The 10,101-nt window shown below is 38.3% G+C and overlaps 1 long non-coding RNA gene across 1 annotated transcript; it reads right to left on the bottom strand.

Annotated features, from left to right (window-relative positions):
* Positions 1 to 616: 616 nt before the first annotated feature.
* Positions 617 to 9,969, bottom strand: LOC121856632. Its single transcript, XR_006087011.1, has 2 exons — positions 7,641 to 9,969; positions 617 to 2,545 (listed from the first exon to the last, which is right to left on the bottom strand). It is a non-coding gene; the product is annotated as an uncharacterized LOC121856632 (long non-coding RNA).
* Between the last annotated feature and the right edge of the window lie 132 nt (positions 9,970 to 10,101).

Raw genomic sequence — 10,101 nt, 5'->3', positions numbered from 1 at the left:
CTCGTACAGGTCCTGGTCCTGGTCTGGTGTGATGGCTGATCTGAGGAGCTTGATAGAGAAACCAAAGATCACATGAAGATAGCTCCCAATTAATATCACCTGATTAAGCACCTTAACACTAAGTAAGTTAGGTAAGGTTAGGGTGGTTAATCTTAAGGTTAAATAAGCCAGAGAGGTGATCCAAAAATAATTTTCACTGATAATTCTGAAGGAAAATGAACTGATGATCCTTATAATCTGTTTAACTTCACAATTAAGATGAGTTTCATATTGTCTTAACCTACCCTTTGTGGGATAAGACCCATCAATTATTTTTTCACTGAATATCTATATGGAAATACACTGTACTAACAGTTGTATACAGATAGGAAAGTGACCATTAATTATGTGCCAGTTGTGCATCAACATTCTATGGTACTTAGCACTTGAGTCTATGTGAACATAATGTGCAGTATACTGACTACTGTACAACAGAGATAGTGGTCATTCATATGTTGACCTAGTTGCCAGTTTAGCGTTGTTTATGCCGTCTACCTTTAATGCCACCTGTGACAGTTTTTTTTGCATTTATCAAAGCCATTGTTAACAATTCTCGTGTTAGATAACGTCTTATATGTAATGGTATTTCTCCAGATTTTTTTTTGTATTTAGCAACTTTGCCGATAAATCTAGTGACATTCACTGACCGAGCTGCTGCAGGCCAGCCAGTTGCTCCCAGGTGCCTGTCTTGTTAACAACTTTACACCACATTCATGTAAACATTTATAAAATCCTGGAGCATTATATCAATATACAATAACTGCATTTTTTTTTTAAATTTAACAACAAATATTCCAAGTTATTGCCCCAGTAACATTTGTTTGTAAAAAATCGCAGTTAACACCGAAAGATATTTTGAAAGGTGTCGGTGTGTGTAGGGACACCCATAATGTGACTAGTGTAAACACTAAACTTAAGCGGAGTTCAGTAACATTTACTCTTCTGGAAAAATGCTACAGTTAGGTAAAACTTATTTACGAGTGCTGGAAATTATGTGACCGAGACCTGCCGGTACAGCAAAGTGAAAATCTGGTGCTAGTGGTGGAGTGTACTTAGAGATCGACATTGTATACCCTTGTATAAGACGACTCTTAGTTTTAAGAAAACAAATTGGAGCTTCAAAGGTCAACTTACAGGCCACTGTACTGTACATCTACATGAGTAAAGTTGGACTCACAAACAAACCTCCAGAACATAACTCATTCATCAGTAGAGCTCCTCCTATAGTGGCTTATAATCATTGCGTACAGTACATCATTTGGGGGAAGTATTTTCATAGCAGAAAAGTATCTTGGCTTTTATAATGGGAGTCTATGGAAGTATTGATGTGATTTACTAAAGGTTTCTCAGGAACAAAACTTTTAAAAACTGAGGGATATCTGTAGAACCTTTCTAATATTAAAAGTACCAGAAAATATTAAGTAAAATACCAGATAGTAATTACGGTCCAGTTCACTTCAGGTCTAGTTCACTGCAGGTCCAGCTCAATTCAGGTCCATTTTAGCCAGTGGGGGAGAAAGTATATGAAAATATTACTCAAGACAAAGTCCTGCACTGTTACTATGTAAAAATTAAAACTTGTAGAAAGTACAGGGAGTCCCCGCCGATATGAACGGTGTTAAACATGAAATTTACAATATATCATCAAATGATATTTTTTACTTTCATTTACTGTATTGTCAATCTATTTCTCTTTTGTCTTAAATTAATTGATTTTAGATGTATATAAGGACTTAGGCTGTGATATAGTGTGATTTTAAACATTGTTCTGTAAGTATGGTATGCTCATGGCGCGTGTTCCGACTTAAGTACAAATCCGAAAAAGAATGTCATAAGGAACGGAACCTGTTCGTAAATTGGGGGCCCCCTGTAATCTTCTTCAAAACTACTTTAATAATAATAATTTAATTAACTGAAGTGAAACAAAAAACTAGAAAGGTGAAGAAAAAAAAAAGTAGGTATCCTCTAACATACTGTATAGCACTAAGGGTTCTAAGTTAAAAAACATATTGAATGGTAGAACTCTTGTATTATGTTCTGGGAGGGAAAAATCAGTCAACTGGTGGGTTTTTCACCAATATAATTCTTGTAAAATAATAAATACATTCTGCAATAGTGCCAATGCACCACTGGGCTATACTGACCGTGTGACTGAGGGGAATTTGTTAAGTCAAACTGATATTTTTGTAATAATGATTGTTCATTTATTGGACATACTGTAAGTATCTTGGGGGATACCTGTACTTTATTAAAATATATGATGAGCCTATCTGTGTTAAACTGAACCCTGTAAGTTACTAACACACAGTTGCTAACTATTTTAATACCAATGCCAGATAACACTCTCTCCTCCTGTACTGTAGTCTTCAATCACTATTACATCAAGGCTTCAGTTCACCTCAAATGGTAACATAATCTGCCAAGAATCAGTAGATAAGTTTTCTTCTGTACAGGAGCCGTGATATAAGGTGCTGTGCTGTGTTGCTGCATGACCAGACGTCTCCTCCTGTGTCAAGTACAACTTATTACAGAAATATCAAGATACACCATATGTATGGCACTTAGATAAAATACTTAACAATGGTGTGTATGTATGTATGTGACAAGTGTATTAGTGCAGAATTACAAGGAGTTAGTTAATATTTACACCTTCACAACACAAGAGCCAATGTGAACTTGGATGGTAATTTTAATGACTAACGATTTATTTATCCCATACTTTAATGGAAATAATCTTTGGATGTCCTTCCTAAATTATCCTTGGTTTAGTGGACTTACATTGTGTATTTGTAGTACATGATGAACAAATATAAACTTGTATGATGACTTTATTAAACACTAGTTGGTGCACGACCATCCCATAGGCTACCAGCACCTCTCTGCACAACTAATGCTGGTCCAAGCAAAAGGCACCTCCTAGCAAAATAACCTGATCTCTGAGCTAAGAGGTAAGGGTCATCTGAAGTTCTTTCTTCCAGAGAGAATTCTCTTCCAGTTCTCTGGTCAAAAACTTCCAGATGAGAGATTTGACAGTGAACCTGTGAGGGAGGCCACACATACCCAATGCACATGGTATTTTGAGGTAACAAGCTGTGCTGTTTTAATCAGGCTAACTACAGTCCTAGAATTAGCTTCCTGATCCATACTAAATAAATTAGGACAACTTATCCTTGACCTATAATTAAGCTAATCATTTCAGACATTACACTAACTTAGAAAAATAAAGGGGGTCCCTAAACCAGATTAATACTGGTCCTAAGACCAACAGACTGCTGACCCCTGGACCAGGCTAATGGTCTCTGGATCACTCATCTCTCCATAAAGTCTCCTGGTCCCAACTGGTAATGAAAAAAATACCAAGGTTCACAATGTTAATTACTCGCCAGCTATGGGTTTCCAAGGTGAGATTTGGGTGTGTGTGTGTTATTCTGGATGTACCTAATTAGTTAAACCTCTTAAATTCCAATTCTGAGAGAAAAGTATATTTGGTCAAAAATTTTGTTTGTGTGTTTTCTCACGGACTGAAACTGTGCCTACAATACACCATTCACAGGGAGATACAGTGTACACAGTGATAGCACCAAGAGATATAGACGAGAACGGGAAAAGAAAGTAATGTAGTATTAGGACATAATAGTAAAAATAAAAAAATAAAAATAAAAACAACAAGTTTGGCCATCCTAAAAGGCAGTCTATTACTGCCCCAAAGAAAGATTTATTTTATTTTTCTGGGTTTCTTAAGGACTGAAAGGGTGTATAAAATCCATTAGTCATAGCACAATGCAGTGTACATAGAGATAGCACGTAAATACTGACAAATTGCAGAAGTGAACTGAAAAAAAATAAGAGAAGACAACCCTAAAGGCAACAGGGGAGGATAAAACCAGCAGAGGGCAGCTAAGTACTGTTTTTTTTCTTTATTCTTAAATAAATGTAGATCTATACACAGTCTGCACCCCCCCCCCACCCCCCAACAACAACAACCATGAGTATGATATGAGATTAATGCGGGGATAACAGATATGGATGATACAGGCCTGACTAATGCAACATTTAGGACGATGCAAGCTGCTGTAAAGCATGAAGGCTGTTGCTGGTATTGCCCTGACTGCACAGTCAAGGTGAATGAGGCAACTGCAAACCATAAGGGAACGAGTTCTCTAGGGACGAAAATAGATGAAGCTGGAGCCCTGCTGGTTGCCAAACTAGAGCAAGTTGGGAAAGAGATCCTTGCTGAGACTGAGGAAGTAGCCAATAGAATGGAGGTGGCTGTTAAGAGGAGTTATGCTGACTTATTAGCAGGGCCACGGGAGGGGGCGGAGAGTAATGCAGGATCAGAACAGGTTCTACAGCAGCTAGGGACTCTGAAGAAGTGTGTCAAAGAAATTAAAATTAACGGACATACTGTTAGGGAAGAGGAGGAACAATAGGAACGTTTCCAGCGCAGGAACAATGTAATAGTTTTTGAAGTCCCAGAGAGCCAGGCGGAGGGAACTGTGAGTAAGGTAACACGATAAGATAGTTTCAAAATATTTGTACAGAGGTTCTGAAGATAACATCAACCCTCAGGATGTGAGGAGGCTGGGACAAAAGCAGGGGGATAAGCCTCGCCCCCTCAGGATCACAGTAGCGAGTGGGGAAGAGAAATGGCAGGTTATTTGGCAGGCAAAAAACTTAGCAAGGAGCAAGGCATTTCGGGATGTATTCATTCACCCAGATCCCACGATAATGCAGAGGGAACAGCATAAGAAGCAACTGCAGGACTTGAAGCAGAAGAGGGAGGAGTCAAGGAAGAACGGGGACAGGTATACTGTACGCGGGTTATATTCAGGGGGAGGGTAGTGAAAGCAAGTGTGCCGACACAGGGCCAGGGGGGGCAGCAGTGCACCCTCCACCAGCTCTACCCCCCACCCGGGAGGAGGCGCCAGCTGCAGCTTCTGAGAGCGTCACTTCTCTGACGCTTCTCCGTCATTATCTCGGGTATGTGTACGATTCTCCGCCCACCATATTGAGTCAGTTTAACTCAGTAAATTTTGTGAATATCAACGATCATGTTGTAACAGTGAAATCTTCATTTACCCAGTGAAAGAATTAATATAACGTAAATGTTGTCTGTCGTTGCTCGACAAAAGATTGTTTGTGATTGAGTTATTATTATTAACTTCTCTGACGCTTCTTCATCATTATCGCATGCACAGTGTGTGTGTTAGCTGAATACCCAGCAGCTACCAGGGATCGGTAGCTGCATACCAGCTGGCTGTATTGGACTATGTCGTTAATTCGGCAGGATTAAACTGTGTGGGTCCGCACCCTGGTTACTAGGCCCAAACTCCCTCGCTGTGTGTCGGACTGCAACCGACCTTAACAGCGTTCTTCGTTTGTTGTTACACCATGGGGCACTCCTTACAGTTATATAGGCCAAAGTATTATTATTGTATCTACGATTGGGGATTAACGAGCACAAATATAGTTATCCCAGGTTAAGTATTGAACCCATGAATGTTGGTGTTACCAGTGGTACTGTTGTTATCGGAGTTGAGTCCACCAACCAGGTGTGCTATCTTTGAATGCTAGTTAAAGTGTCATGATGTTCATTCCGAACTAACAAGATGTGTTTGATACTATCTTAATTTTGGATTTTGTCGAGGGTGTTATGTAATCATATGTATTGACAATTTCGTCATATCATGAGTGTTTAATGATGTAATAAGTAATTGAAGATCTATTTTATGAATGGTAAAGTACGACTTAAGTGGTCCAGTCTGATCTGAGTGAACTTAATTAACATCTGTCCAACAGGATGCAGTATGTCTGCTATAATAACCACCAATCTTGTATGGAGTCCCCCAAAGTTCCATTCTCGGTCCAGTACTGTTTTTGTTGTACATAAACGACATAGTCCACGCCAGCTCACTCATAAAATACAACTTATTTGCAGACGATAGTAATCTCTATGCCAGCAACTCAGACCTCCATTCCTTGATGAGAACTATGAACACTGAATAAACTAAAGTCGAGACCTGGGTAATACGTAATAAACTGACCTTAAACTTTGAGAAAACCCACTACACGATCTTACACAGAAGGAAAACTTACCCCCAGACCTGGACCCCCTGTACCTTGGTAATATAGTCCTCAAACGTGAACAAAATACTAGATTCCTGGGAGTTATTGTTGATGAGAAACTTAGCTGGAGAAACCACATACAAGCCATTCACAGTAAAATCAATAAACAGTGCTGTATCAAGTATCACACTCGACAGTCGCTCACTCTCACAGCAATGAAAGAAATCTATCATGATCATGTTTACCAACACCTGATACACTGTCACACACTATGGGGGGCCTCTAGCTCTTCAAAAACACAATCTCTGGTTACTTCACAAAAGAGAGTTGTACGGACGATGACCTACTTGAAAAAAACCCATCACAAACGAAAAATTTACTACATGGAAAATTTTAAAATTTGAAGATATTAACACCTACTGCTGTGCCCTCTTTGTTTACAAATCTATCAATTCACTTGCTTGACAATAATTATTTCCAGTTCCAGAATAATCAGAGATACAACTTAAGGCACCCAGAGCTACTGTACTAAGACCACCCCCATGCACTCCTCTCAGTCCCAGACCTCCATAAAATATCATGGTGTGAAGGTGTGGAACAACTTACCCCCACCCATCCGAGCAAAGACTAAGCTCCCTTCCTTTAAATCATCTCTTAAAAAATATCTATTATCGAAGTATTAATATTTCTTGTAACACCTATTATATTTACAGTACCTGCTTTCATTGTACCATCAAAACCGTTTTATTGGAAATTATCATGTAAATAAATAAGTAATTACCATTGCAATAAACATATTTGCCAACTAGAGATAATCCTGACAGCTCTGTCCTTTTGTTCAACCTTATTACTGTACAACCCATGTTGTACTGCTCCCCCATTATATTTATGTTTTTCAATTCCACTGTAATTTATATATATATATATAAACAAAAATAAATAAATGAATAAATATTAATGTGATAACCGTGGTAACATTATGAGATGTTCTTATTACCACCATGCTATTGTAGTAATCCAGATGATACTAAATGTTACATAATACTTCCTTGAGATAAATGTATAGTACCGTATATACTCGTGTGTAGTTCGAGTGTTTAAGACCAAATTTTTAGGCAAAAAATTGGGGGTCGACCTTTACATGGGTAATAGTTTTGTTAGGTTGAATCCGTGCATGATGGGATGGGCGTGGATTAACTTTGAGCTTCAGACATGAAAAATATTTACCATTTACTGCCAGTAAACAATGGAAACGTAAAATATGTACCAATTATTAATGAAAAGCTGTGCAGTGCCTTCAGCAGATGAAGCTCACCAACTTACAATAGGCTACAACGTGCTTTCAGTAGTCTGGTTTCCACCCTCCGCTCCATATACCTAAACCATATCTACCTACCTCTATGCAAAACCTTGTCAATATCCATCCACCTTCTTAGCTCTGAACAGGACCTACTGTACTGTCTTACACCCTGGTTATGGCCTTGAGTACAGATATGTTCTATTAAGAGTTTAGCTATTAATAACAATGGACTTACCATACAGCAGCAGGTGAAGTTTGTGTCCATCTCAGGTTAACTTCAGTTGCCTGGGTATGTTGATGATGCCACTTGGTGATGGTAGTAAAGTATTCTTCCCAGTGTCTACAGTGTCATACCTTCTGGTCCACTGCCTCAGGAAGATGATGCAACATGTCACCTACAAATGGGGATTCTTTCTTCAGTAATGTTAAGAAACAATGGTAAAATAACCAAGTCATAATTTTGTCTCTTCAAATGTTAATATACCATGAAAAGTTAGTTTATTTACCATATTACAGGGTGTCTACTGGCCAGACAAATCATAATTCCATGGATTTTCCAGATTTCCCAGGTGTAAATTTGAAAAATTCCAGGTACATTAATTAAGTATTTATTATGACTAACAAAATTAGAGGTTTTCAATAATATGTACAGTATATACTATTGGGAAATTTAAAGATATAAATTATATTAATCAAGAAATTGAAGATCCTTTCACGACCCACCCTAAGCCTAGTGATGAACATCGGCAAAAACCTTGACACCCCCCTCCATATTTTTCTCCTTTGGATTTGTGCGATTCAAGTGGGTTGAATTAGAGATTCCAAAAAAGTCGGAAATCTGGCAAAACCCCAAAAATCACACTCCTCATCCACCTATGATTCATGATTAATATGTGGAATAATCCACTTAAATAAAGTCACTTAACTATAAGAACAATTCATCTCTGACAATACTCATTACAAAATCATTTGGTATAACCTGTAATATTTGGTTATTTGATCACTAACATGAAATATGATACTGTAAGCACACAAATAATTCAGTTATTGGAGTGGTCTATTACTGGAATTTGTTCCCAAAAGTTTAATTATTTACCTATTATAAAGTACTTCATTAATTTATGGTCAGATTGATGTCAAAAACACAATATTGTAAAGTTGAACTAAATATGCATAAAATTCCAGGTTTATTCGTAAAATTCCCAGGCCTTTCCAGGTTTTCCAGACCAGTAGACACCTTGATAGTCTATATTTAAAAAAAATGTATGTAAAGGTGATTTAAAACTTACGGGCACAGCGTAATTGAAATTTTAAATATCTAAATATTTCAAAGGTCATTAATTAATTTTTTTTTATTGTGAACCCAGGTCCTTAATCAGCATGAAAAGTAGCTCTTTTGTACGAAATCTGAACAACTATTTTTTATCCCAAGTGTAGAAAACTAACTTTGAAAAATGTGCGGGTCGGGTCGTGTCGTGTTGCGTCTCTGTGACAAAGAGTGTTGGCACTTGGGCCTTCGTTGTTGAACATCGAGATTGTCTTAGTGATGTGAATGTGTAAATCGATGCAGGATTTTTAACGTCATTCCCCATTGTATATTTAATAACACACTACGTACTCACCAGAGGAATAGGCCGGGAGGTATACAACCATAAAATCATTGCCACATGACAAAGTTTATCCAGAAAAATTTATGAGTTGCGTTCATGGTTGTGACTGACCGTCCAAAGGTCGATCAGCGAGTGCAGTACTGTGCCTTTAGCGAAGACAGTCCATAATGACAGCAGTGACCGCGGTGGATTGAAAATAAATTGAAGTGAAACAAATCAAAATTGGGACGAGCAATCAGGCACCAGTGCCTGAGAGTAGCCAAGACATGGTATTTGGTGCTACAAAGAAAGTTTGTCTTTTGTGTGTGTGTTTTCCACCAGACTGTTACTGATTACGATCACCATTCATAAGGAGACACAGTGTACATAGTTATAGCACAGAGATAATTTCGTTGATGAGAACTGGAATAGAGAATAAAGTGAACCGGCCGAACTGTCCAGAAGGCATTGTTGCCGCCACAAGGATAGTTTTAATATTTTTCTTCTGTGTTCCAAAGGACTGTGACTGTGCATATAATCCACCATTCATAGCAAGATGCAGTGTTCAAAGTGACAGTATCTTGGACGGCAACATTGGACGAACGAGTGCCAGCGAGATGCAGCCCGCCAGGCAGCTAAGTGATTTTCTTAAAATAATAAGTCTGTCACTCAGAGTGGCAATAAAGATGATCATCATTATTATCAAGCAGACAATTAAGATTACATCACACTGTAAACTGGGCTTAAGCCCAAGAAGATTTTTACAGTCTGTACACCCCCCTCCCCAACAGTGGCAGTTGTCAAGCACCGGTGGGTAATTTTTTTTTCTTGTGTACAAAGAAATGTATACGTATTACCTTCAGGTGTTTACCCTTAAGACAATTATTTCTTTTACCTGTAGTATAGTATTTGTGTGTGTGTCTACACACACAAATATTTACAATACAGGTAAAGGAAATTACTGTCTCTAGAACGAATGGCTCCCTGTCCCAGCCGCGAAAATGACGGCAACTTTAAAACTACCCACAGACTTTCTTAGATACATCCAAGGTGTCATCCGCGAATAACCGAGAACCGCGAAGTAAAAAACCACAAACTTTGGGGGGG

Source organism: Homarus americanus, unplaced genomic scaffold, assembly GCF_018991925.1.
Source record: "Homarus americanus isolate GMGI-L3 unplaced genomic scaffold, GMGI_Hamer_2.0 scaffold43730, whole genome shotgun sequence".
Taxonomy (NCBI): Eukaryota; Metazoa; Arthropoda; class Malacostraca; order Decapoda; family Nephropidae; genus Homarus; species Homarus americanus.
This window is presented reverse-complemented; position numbering and strand designations above follow the sequence as displayed.